The sequence below is a fragment of the Tasmannia lanceolata genome, unplaced genomic scaffold, assembly GCF_043159265.1.
Source record: "Tasmannia lanceolata isolate RefF3 unplaced genomic scaffold, GAP_Taslan_0.1 ptg000018l, whole genome shotgun sequence".
NCBI classification, from domain to species: Eukaryota; Viridiplantae; Streptophyta; class Magnoliopsida; order Canellales; family Winteraceae; genus Tasmannia; species Tasmannia lanceolata.
The window spans coordinates 19,425,551-19,435,495 of NW_027518695.1; the positions used below are offsets into that span (position 1 = coordinate 19,425,551).

Genomic DNA, 9,945 nt, shown 5'->3' on the forward strand with positions numbered 1-9,945 from the left:
TGCCATCTCATCTAAGGCAATGCTTTTCGTTTTGCTCTGTATTCCCTAAGGCTCTGTTCACTTGCGTTCCCGGGAAAGCAAATCCCTGGAAAACAACATCTTTTTTCTCAAAAGGGGGTTATCACCCTCTGTAACAATTTCTCAAAAGTGCGTCCCCCCTTGCACTTTTGAGGTGATCATTTACCAAAAAGAAATTACTTTCCAAACAGAGTCGTCTAGTGGTCTTTTGCAAAGCCAGGGGATGGTTTTGGTCTTCTGGGCAATCTGTGGTGCAATCCAAGAGGTGGTTTTCTGGGACATGAAAGGTTGACTTTTTTCCCACAGAGCTTGGAACCTCAGCTTCGAAGGGAGGATTTCTGCTGGGACAAGTTTAACATTAAAGAAGCTAATATATGATTAAGAGAGATACATCAATGATTACAGGAAGGACATGGTAACACTCAAAGAAATAATAGAGAAGAAAGCAAACCCAGGATTCCATGGAAGAAATTAAATAGCCAAATCTAAAGACCAACAAAGTAGGCTAATCATCTATCCATAGTTGGATGATTATAGTAGATAGAATAAAAATTATTCATAATACCCTGAAGGTGAGACCAGAGGCGTGGAACTTTTGGTCCTCGAGCTGTTCTAACCGCTCGATCATTGGAGACGTCAGATAGTTCGCCCAATCACCCACTTCCCCTTTCCTAAAGAAAGTGTTATTCCCAAAAACCAAAGTAGGGTCAACTCCTGTCTTGTTCACTTGCAAATTGGTCATTGTCTTAAAACTACATAACTGTATTATTTCCTCCACCACCCCAACTTTCTCTTCCTCTAGAGAGAAAGGTTGCCCCAAGAACTCAGCCAACTTCTTCAAATGAAATGTGGGATCTTGTTTCATCTCCTCATACTTCAAAAACAAAACCCTTCCAGGCCTTTCTTGGCTTTCCTTCCAATACCCCAACACATGATCCCAATAAGGACCGAAAGGCGAAACTCCTTCACAAAACAAGTCGAAGGCCTCTTCGAGAGGAAGGGGAGGTCCTACACTCAGGGGTCTCAACTTGTTAAAGTAAGTCCACATGGCTATGAAGGTATCTCTTGGATTACGACATATGTAAACAATCCGAAAATCCGATTGTATTGCCGATGGCGGTAATGAATTGTAAGGCGCGTGTGTAGAAAATAGTCTAGGGTGAGAAAGGTTTGAGAAATAAGAAACAGGATCATCTTCCAAGAACTTATATTCGAAGAAAGGGATAAGTGAATGGGAGTTATTGTTGAGCAAGGGATGGTTAGTGAAAGTGTAACGAGTGCGGTTCACAATGGTGAAAACGAGAGCCTTCAACCAAGTTGTACCCGTTTTGGGTGCGGTGCTCACTAGTACATCGGTGTTGTAGGCTTGAAAGTGTTGATGGCATTCCATTACTGCTTTCAAGTACTGTAAAGGATACCAAAAGCCTTGGTATTGGTAGATATGGGGTTCGAACCACCCATTCCCTTTTGGGAGGGAGGAGACTAGTTCCTCCCATTTTTTGCTTCTTTGTTCTTCATTTTCAGGCAAGTTAGTGGCTGGAATTTGGGATGTAGCCATGAAGAAGATGGGAGTTGAAGGATCTAAGTTATGACTAGTGTCCTCACAGGATTTTGACAGCTTTGGCTACATGAAAGCATATTTATGTATCTCCAAGAAGCAGCTCTCACATCAAATGACATTTATCTCCAACCAAATCCCAGCTGTCAAGAGTCCTTCCAGGAAAGCTAGGACCACGTGAATTCATTTCCCTTCAATTATTTTCAGTTTTTCAATCTCTTCTCTGTGATCTTGTCTTGTCTGGGCTTATTTCTTTCATTCTTCTTGCTGGAGTGGGACCATGATCTCACCCAATCTTTGACGGATCTTTTTTGTATTTTGTCCTAATTACATACCTAGCTGTAAGCACGTGATTTTCAACCACCTTTTGAGGACAACCAAAATGCCCTTGTTTTGTTATTATTTACAGCCCATGCCACCATCCTTTTAAGTATGCAAAAAACCAAGAAAACAATTGAATTTACAACACCATGCCATTGAGCCCTTAAAACGTGATTTTCATTCCAAAGACACGATTGTTCCCCAAAATGGAAAACCAGCCCAATCCTCTCCCATTGCTTCACCCAAATCTTCCTTAAATACACAAATCCATTCAAATAACCCTAAACCACAACCTAGATACCATATCCCCACAGGTAAATCCGATTTTCCCCCTTTAAAACCTTCCTCAAATGCCCAAATCTATGTCAAATCCCTAACTTCTACCCAAAACCTTACCAAATGCCTTCTAAACAACCTATTTTACACTGATTTCGTTCCAAAATTTCATCCAAAATCCTATCAAATCAGATTTTGAGAACCCTTAATTGAAACACTAAAAATAGCACTTTCTCCTATTTTTTACCTATAAATAACCCCCTCTACAACCCCTTCAATGACACGAAAAATTCAAGAGCACAAGCTCCCTACAAGCTATCAAACAATCAAGCTCTCTCTCTCAAGCTATTTTTTCTACAATTTTCTTCCCTCAAGCTTTTCACTTTTTGTCTTTCTTTTCACTGTTTTCATCATTTATGCCGGGCAGCGGTTTGGGCCTCGTCCCAGGAGTCTTCAAACATCCCTACAACGCCCATCCACACGATCTCCATCACTAACGTCGGCACGATTCATTACTCTTTTCCTGCGGCCTCACTCGTTCATCTGTGAATTGGGACCGTAAAGGGAAGGACTGAACTCTCTTGTTTGTTTTTGAAATTTCATGTCCATGCTGAATTTCATTCAGCGACAAGGGCTTCCAAAGAGAAAAGCTTCTTCTCACGAGCTCCAATCGTCTCTTCATCCTCCTCTTTCCGTGCGTCTGATACAACAAATTGTTAGAATCAAAGATAACAAAAAAAAAATCCTCGAAAGTAAGTGGGTTTTCTGTTTTACCCTCATCTAAGGATATACCCTATTGTATGAGGTCAAATTAAATCTATCGTTGGCATTTCTCATTCTGCAAATTCTGGACAGCATTTACTGAAAATAAATTTATCTCTCTTATTTTGTCATCTAACCAAGTGTAGATCTTATAAAAGAATAGCTTTTGATTGTACTGTAGCATTTGGTATTCAAAGCAGCTAGTGAACATCACCTTTGCCGGATAACATCCTTGTCGAAGCATTTGCACCTTGCAACTTACATAAAGCAACGCAATAAAATTCTACGCTGCTAAGAAAAAAAATATATTTTGCCCTGACGTTGTACTTTGAAGCAAAGCTCGCCGATCAAGCAAAGCTCGTCACAACAGGTCGGTACTCTAAACCTTAAAGCCCATCCCAAACGACCCGAATCCAAAGCCGAATTTCTCGGATAGGGATCTTGAAACTTCACTAAGTTCAAAATCAAACATCTGAAATTTTAGAATTTATCGTTTTCACTAGAAAAGAAGAAAAGGCAAATGTGGCATGATGGTAAGTGGCACACCATATATAGTGGAAAACAGCAGAACAATCCTAATCACATTCCATCACGAAGGATATGGATATTTTTCCTAATTGAATCTTTTTCTTTGTAGTTTATAGGACACTTTAACAGCTTTATGATGATGACCAGGTGAATAAAAGAAGATTAATCCATACTTTTTGCCTGTGGAATTTATTTAATTTTTGTGGTTTTTGTAAAAGAAGTATTCTACTTTGCTTTATTTGCAAAAACAGTCTACTTTGTTTGACAATTTGCAAGTAGAGTCCTTGCACTCGAGTGAATTTTGCAAATCAGGTTGTGACATCAATTTGTGATCAAAATACCCACGGTAGATTTTTTTAACATATAGAAAGACCAAAATGTTCTTAGAGATTTTATACAGTGTAAGCTCTTATAGTGTCTTATTTTTCAAATGTACTGTACGGACCACATCATAGGATGATCCAAACCGTCCACAGATTTTATAAAGGGAGATGATATCCCCCCCCTGCATGCTCACTTCAAATTACGTTATAAGGGGTACGTGTTCACGTCAAATCACGTTATAAGGAGGCGCGTGCGTACTGCAGGGGGTGAAAATTGATGAGAAAATCCGCCGGGCAATCCAATCTGATCGTGCACAAATTAACGAAAAGTAAAATAAACCAAGCCACAAGATGAACACCAAGCCACAAGATGAACACCAAGATTTACATAGTTCGGCCAAGCGTACTCCACGGGCAAGAAACACGATCTTCCACTACAAAAAAGCAAAATACAAGGATTACAATGGATTAATCTCAAACCCACAAACCTGCAGCCATTTTCTTGCTTCTCAAACCCGAGACCGTACACCGAGAGTAACCCAAGAGAAAACCCACAAGAGAATACCCGAGAAGAAACCCAATTTCTCTCTCTCTCTCTCTCTCTCTCTCTCTCTCTCTCTCTCTCTCTCCCCCCCCCCACGAGAGATTAAAAACATCTCTCGTTTATATCACTTAGGTTTTAGAAAAACCTAAAAACATTGCCGTTTTTACATTCTCATCGAGTGGTGGGAAATTAGGCAACTTTTCCAACAATCTCCACCTTGGCTTATTTCCCAGCCACCATGAAGATTTTCTGCCGATGTCTCTACCGGCCGGTCCGCTATTACCACAAACCACCATTGGCCTTTCAAAGTACCGGCTACACACCCTCGAATCACCTTGGTTCTGACTCCTCCCGATTCGATCAACACGGTCAATGCACATGTGTAGTTGCCAACCCGTTGACTCACTCAGTCAACCTTGGAGAGGGATCTCAATCCATCATTCCCAATGCAGGTACTGTCATCCTCTCATCATCGTCTGCAACTTGGAAACTTGTCTCTGCACTAACTGCGAAGGAGACCCTACGCGTGCACGCGCTACCACTATGTTTCCATGTAACCATCGAGATCTTGGAAACACTAGTCATTGTGTCCCCGACCAGACGATACAACCAACAACACTTCTCTCCTTTCATCAGAACCATACAGCCTCCTGTGATTTTCATGGCTCCACCTGCAACTGAAATCCAGCAACCTCTGGGGTCCAATCGGCTAAGAGACACTAGATTCCTTCGCATCTTTGGAATATACGTCACACCACCCAAAGTACGAACTACTCCATTGAACATCTTGATCTTTACCGTTCCAACTCTTATGACGTCACAAGTAGACCCGTCACCCAATGACAATACACCCGCCCTTGTCTCATGGAACGTATCAAAATATTCCCTTTTGGAGCATACATGAACAGAGCACCCTGAATCTAAAATTCACTCATCATGAGGAGAAGCGTGATTACCTGTGGAGACTGTGAGAACGTCTCCAAACTCTTCGCTCTGCTCATCCGTTACCACCACCACAGTATTCATAGCACCATTGTTCGCCTAGTCAGCTCGCTTCGGATGCGGTAACATTGTACACCCTTTCCGCCGACCCTGAATCTTGACCTGCCTTTTCCTGATCCCCTGTTAGATGATCTTCCTCTTTGATTCCCACCATGAACAACCAATCCGTGCTCTTCACTTCCACCAAGAAGAGGTTTCTTCCGCATCTCATTCGTTCCATCGCCCTTGTCAAAGAAGAAGTAGAAGAAAAGGTTAGGTCTTTTTTTTTTCCCCTGTACTTCTAGTTCTAGGGTTTTTGTGGTTCTTTCCTTTTCTTTTGAATTTTGATTTCATTCTTTTCTAGGGTTTATGCTTCTATTTTTTTTTCTAGGTTTCTTTTTCTTCTCTTTTATTTTTTTTAGAGGGTAAAGGAGAGAGATTTGAGATTTTGAGTCCAAAACTTATTATTGCATTAATTATGAGCAAAATAACCAGTTTTGGCCTTTTCGATTAGGACATACATGGATTCTAAAAATTAGGATTTTACCAGCTAAAATATTGATTTTACAATCTTGGATTACATAATCTAGGTTTTAGCTTAGGCCGTGTTTGTTTCAGATTGTGAGGGCCGATTGTGAACCCCCAACTGATTATTGGCTCAAATTTACATTTAATTTTGAGCCAATAATCAGATGAGGTTTATGTTTAACTTATAAAATCGAAGGCCCTATTCATTTGAGATTGTGACAAGCAATTGTAAGCCCTAGATTGATTATTGGACTTAAAAGTATGTTTAAATTTGAGTCCAATAATTGGTTAAGGGGTCACAATCAGCTGGCAGAATCTCAAACGAATAGGACCTAAGTTTTAGCTTGTAATATTCTAATATCCTAGATTCTTTTCTTTGTGAAATGATAATGCCACCCCTTTTCAACCCCTTCCATATGTAGAGATTGTCACGTAATTTTCTTGACGGGGACAAGAAGACTACCATGGATACATACTTTTCGAAGGTCTTGTTGGTTTTGGATTTTGAGAATTGATTTTGAGTCCAGAACCGATTCTTGGACTCAACATTGCCTTAATTTTGAGCCCAATAACCGGTTTTGGACTTTGGGATTTGTTCGGGGATTTCTGTCATTTATACGATTAAGATGTGCTTTTTCATTTCTTTTTCATTTTATTTATTTACTGTAAGTTTTCTGAATTTTGTATGTGATGATCAATTTATCAGGGTTTTAGGGGTTTTGTTGTTGCGTTACATTCCATGGGCGAATTGAAATTGAGTTGTAACTGTCTGTTTTCATTGGCGAATTGAAATTGAAATTGAGTTGTAATTTTCTGTGTACTTGTTTAATTATTTGATTCCAATTCTTCTTTAATTTTGACTCCAACAATTGGTTCTGGACTCACAATTGTAATTTTATGTGTTCTTGGGCTGAACTGACTCCAACAATTGGTTTTGGACTCACAATTTTGAGTCCAACTTGTTATAGTAACATGATTTGATTTTTTTGCATTATTTTTTCTAGGTTAAACGTTAAGAAGTGATAAGTGTCGAAGATTTTAAGTTCTATTTTGGGGTAGTTCTAGTTCTCGCAATATTAATTCTTCAGGTATGCCTTCTCTATCTGCAATCATCTTGAAAAAAATTATATAAATCGAATAATGTTATCATTACTTCGTTATATATATATATATATATATATATATATATATATATATATATATATATATATATGCATGTCCGGATGTCCTATATTCAATCTTCTTATTTATAAGATTTGTGGTTTCTGAAATCCTTGAAAAATATCATACTAATTGATAGATAAAATATTTTTTCTTCAGCCAACTTCTTCAAATGATTGTAAGCCCTTGATTAATTATCGGACCACGTGAATATTTAAACTTTGCAGTGTGCTGATATCATTTACCTTCAATTATCTTCAGTTTTTCAATCTCTTCTCTGTGATCTTGTCTCGGCTTTTTTCATTCATTCTTCTTGCTGCAGTGGGACCATGATCTCACCCAATCTTTGACGAATCTTTTTGTTGTGTATCTTTTTTGTATTTTGTCCTCTTAATCTATAAAATTACGTACCTAGCTGTAAGCACGTGATTTTCAACTACCTTTTGAGGACAACCAAAATGCCCTTGTTTTGTTATTATTTACAGCCCATGCCACCGTCCTTTTAAGTATGCAAAAAACCAAGAAAACAATTGAATTTACAACACCATGCCGATGAGCCCTTAAAACGTGATTTTCATTCCAAAGACACAATTTCATTCCAAAGACACGATTTTTCCCCAAAATGGATTTTATACGCTAAGGCCGGGAAATTTGGCATTGATCGGACGGTTATGATCATCCTTAATGTGGCTGATAGTCTCTCTTTCACACACTAAAGTTTCTATATTAGTTTGGATTGTAAGAATTTTTTGGAAAAGTTTAGAACGAAATTTTTTCTAAAGTATCTTACTTATTATGCACACGAAAAAAGACAACTTGGACGAATCCTATTCAATTTTCACTTGGAGGGACCTTCAAATTATAATGATATCCATCTAAGTTAACAATAATCATAGCATTTCTTTCTAAATGGCGAAAAGAAAAAAAAAATCCCTATTTCTGTAAGAAATCAGAAATGTTTTTCTTGCAATCTAAACAGGACTTTAAAGGAATTCACATTTGACGATTTTATAAGTTGTGTACACGTGAAGTCTAGTATTTTTTTTTATTCCTCCCAAGGGATCCAACACCTCTGGATTGAAACAGACTCAAAAAATGCTGAGAATATGATTTTAGGAAATTCAACCTGCTCTTGGCACAAGATTCAAACTCTTAAATTTATCAAAAAAGTCCTAGCCTCACTATCCTCTTGGAAATTATCCCACATATGGCGTGAAGCAAATAGGGCCGCAGATTTTCTATCTAAAGTTGATTGCCCCTGTAAAAGTTCTTGCATGACCTCTGTGGATTGCCCTCCTCTCCTTCTGTCCTTTCTTGAGGAAGATAGGGGGGAACTTTGTATGCTCGTGTGTAATCTTTTTTTCTATTGATGTTACTGATGGGAAGTCTTATATTCGATTTTAAGTTACCTGCTCGGGAGGCTGGTTTCTTCATTCCGGATCGGTCTAGCTGCTGCCCTGCTTTTCTGAGTAATGCCCCATACCTGTGGTTGCTGATTATTCTTGTGGACATCGCCTCTGGCGTTAGGGATAGTTTACTTTGGATGCTCCGCTCTATTTTCATGTTGAATTTTTTGGGTTTTTTTGTTAGGGGCCCTTCTTGGATTGCCCCCCTAAAATTGTTGGCTTTCGAGCCCCCTTAGTGTACTTTTTGCCATTTTTATGAATTCTGGTTGGGGTCTGCCTAACCCCTGCTTACCCATCAAAAAAAAAAAGAAAAAAAAAGTCTAGTATTTTTCAAAAATTTGGACCCACTTCATATGATGATCCAAACTATTCATTTGCTGGGCCGCAATGTAAATAGGTTGCATCTCCTAAATCATCTCCATAGGATGATCCTAACCGTCCTATCTATAAGGGCAATCCCCTTATAGATTGCCCCTTATAGATTGAACGGTTATGATCATCCTATGGAGACGATTAATGCGGTGCAACCTATTTATTTGTGGGCCTCAACGTGCTATAACAAGAGGCCATGCTTGAAGTGAAATCTATCAAAACAGGAAGTGTAAAAGTGTGGCCCCAACTTGCTATAACAACCATTTTCTACCCCCATGGACCAAATACCTGACTCCCTCTCGTGACCAATACAGGAAGTGAAAATTAGTCCGGCCCCCCAAGTGTAAGTTCCTGGCTCCGCCCCTGAACTGCCCGGTAGTGCTCTCTCCAAGTCATCCCCTGTTTGGACTGATAGTTTCATTCATTCAAAGTGCCCAAGTCAGCACCCTAAGTTTTGATATTCACACGGTCCTAGCTTGTCTTTTAGCATTTAATTTGCTTGTGAGAGCTTTTTGGGAAATGTAATAACCTTTTGACAGCTCTTGAAAATTGAAATACAGACAAGCTTCGTAGGAATTTTAGCTCGGCAATCCATCGGGTTGGTTTGTTTATCCTTCCAGTTACATAGACCACATGAATATCAAAACTTTGTAGCGCTGATATCATTTCCCTTCAATTATATATTTTTAGTTTTCCAATTCTCTTCTTTGTGATCTTGTCTGGGATTTTTTCTTTGCTTTCTTCTTTACTGTGCTTGAAAGCAGTAATGGAATGCCATCAACAATTTCAAGCCTACAACACCGATGTACTAGTGAGCACCGCACCCAAAACTGGTACAACTTGGTTGAAGGCTCTCGTTTTCGCCATTGTGAACCGCACTCGTTACACTTTCACTAACCATCCCTTGCTCAACAATAACTCCCATTCACTTTTAGAGATTGTCATGTAATTTTCATGACGGGGACAAGAAGACTACCATGGATACATACTTTTTGAAGGTCATGTTGGTTTTGGATTTTGAGAATTGATTTTGAGTCCAGAACCGATTCTTGGACTCAACATTGCCTTAATTTTGAGCCCAATAACCGATTTTGGACTTTGGGATTTGTTCAGGGATTTCTGTCATTTATACGATTAAGATGTGCTTTTTCATTTTATTTATTTATT

At 39.0% G+C, this 9,945-nt stretch overlaps 1 long non-coding RNA gene across 1 annotated transcript; it reads left to right on the forward strand.

Moving 5' to 3' along the window:
* Window positions 1-345: 345 nt before the first annotated feature.
* Window positions 346-8,518, forward strand: LOC143849934 (uncharacterized). The gene is made up of 3 exons (XR_013235909.1): window positions 346-3,305; window positions 6,844-6,927; window positions 8,406-8,518. It is a non-coding gene; the product is annotated as an uncharacterized LOC143849934 (long non-coding RNA).
* The last annotated feature ends 1,427 nt before the right edge of the window (window positions 8,519-9,945 follow it).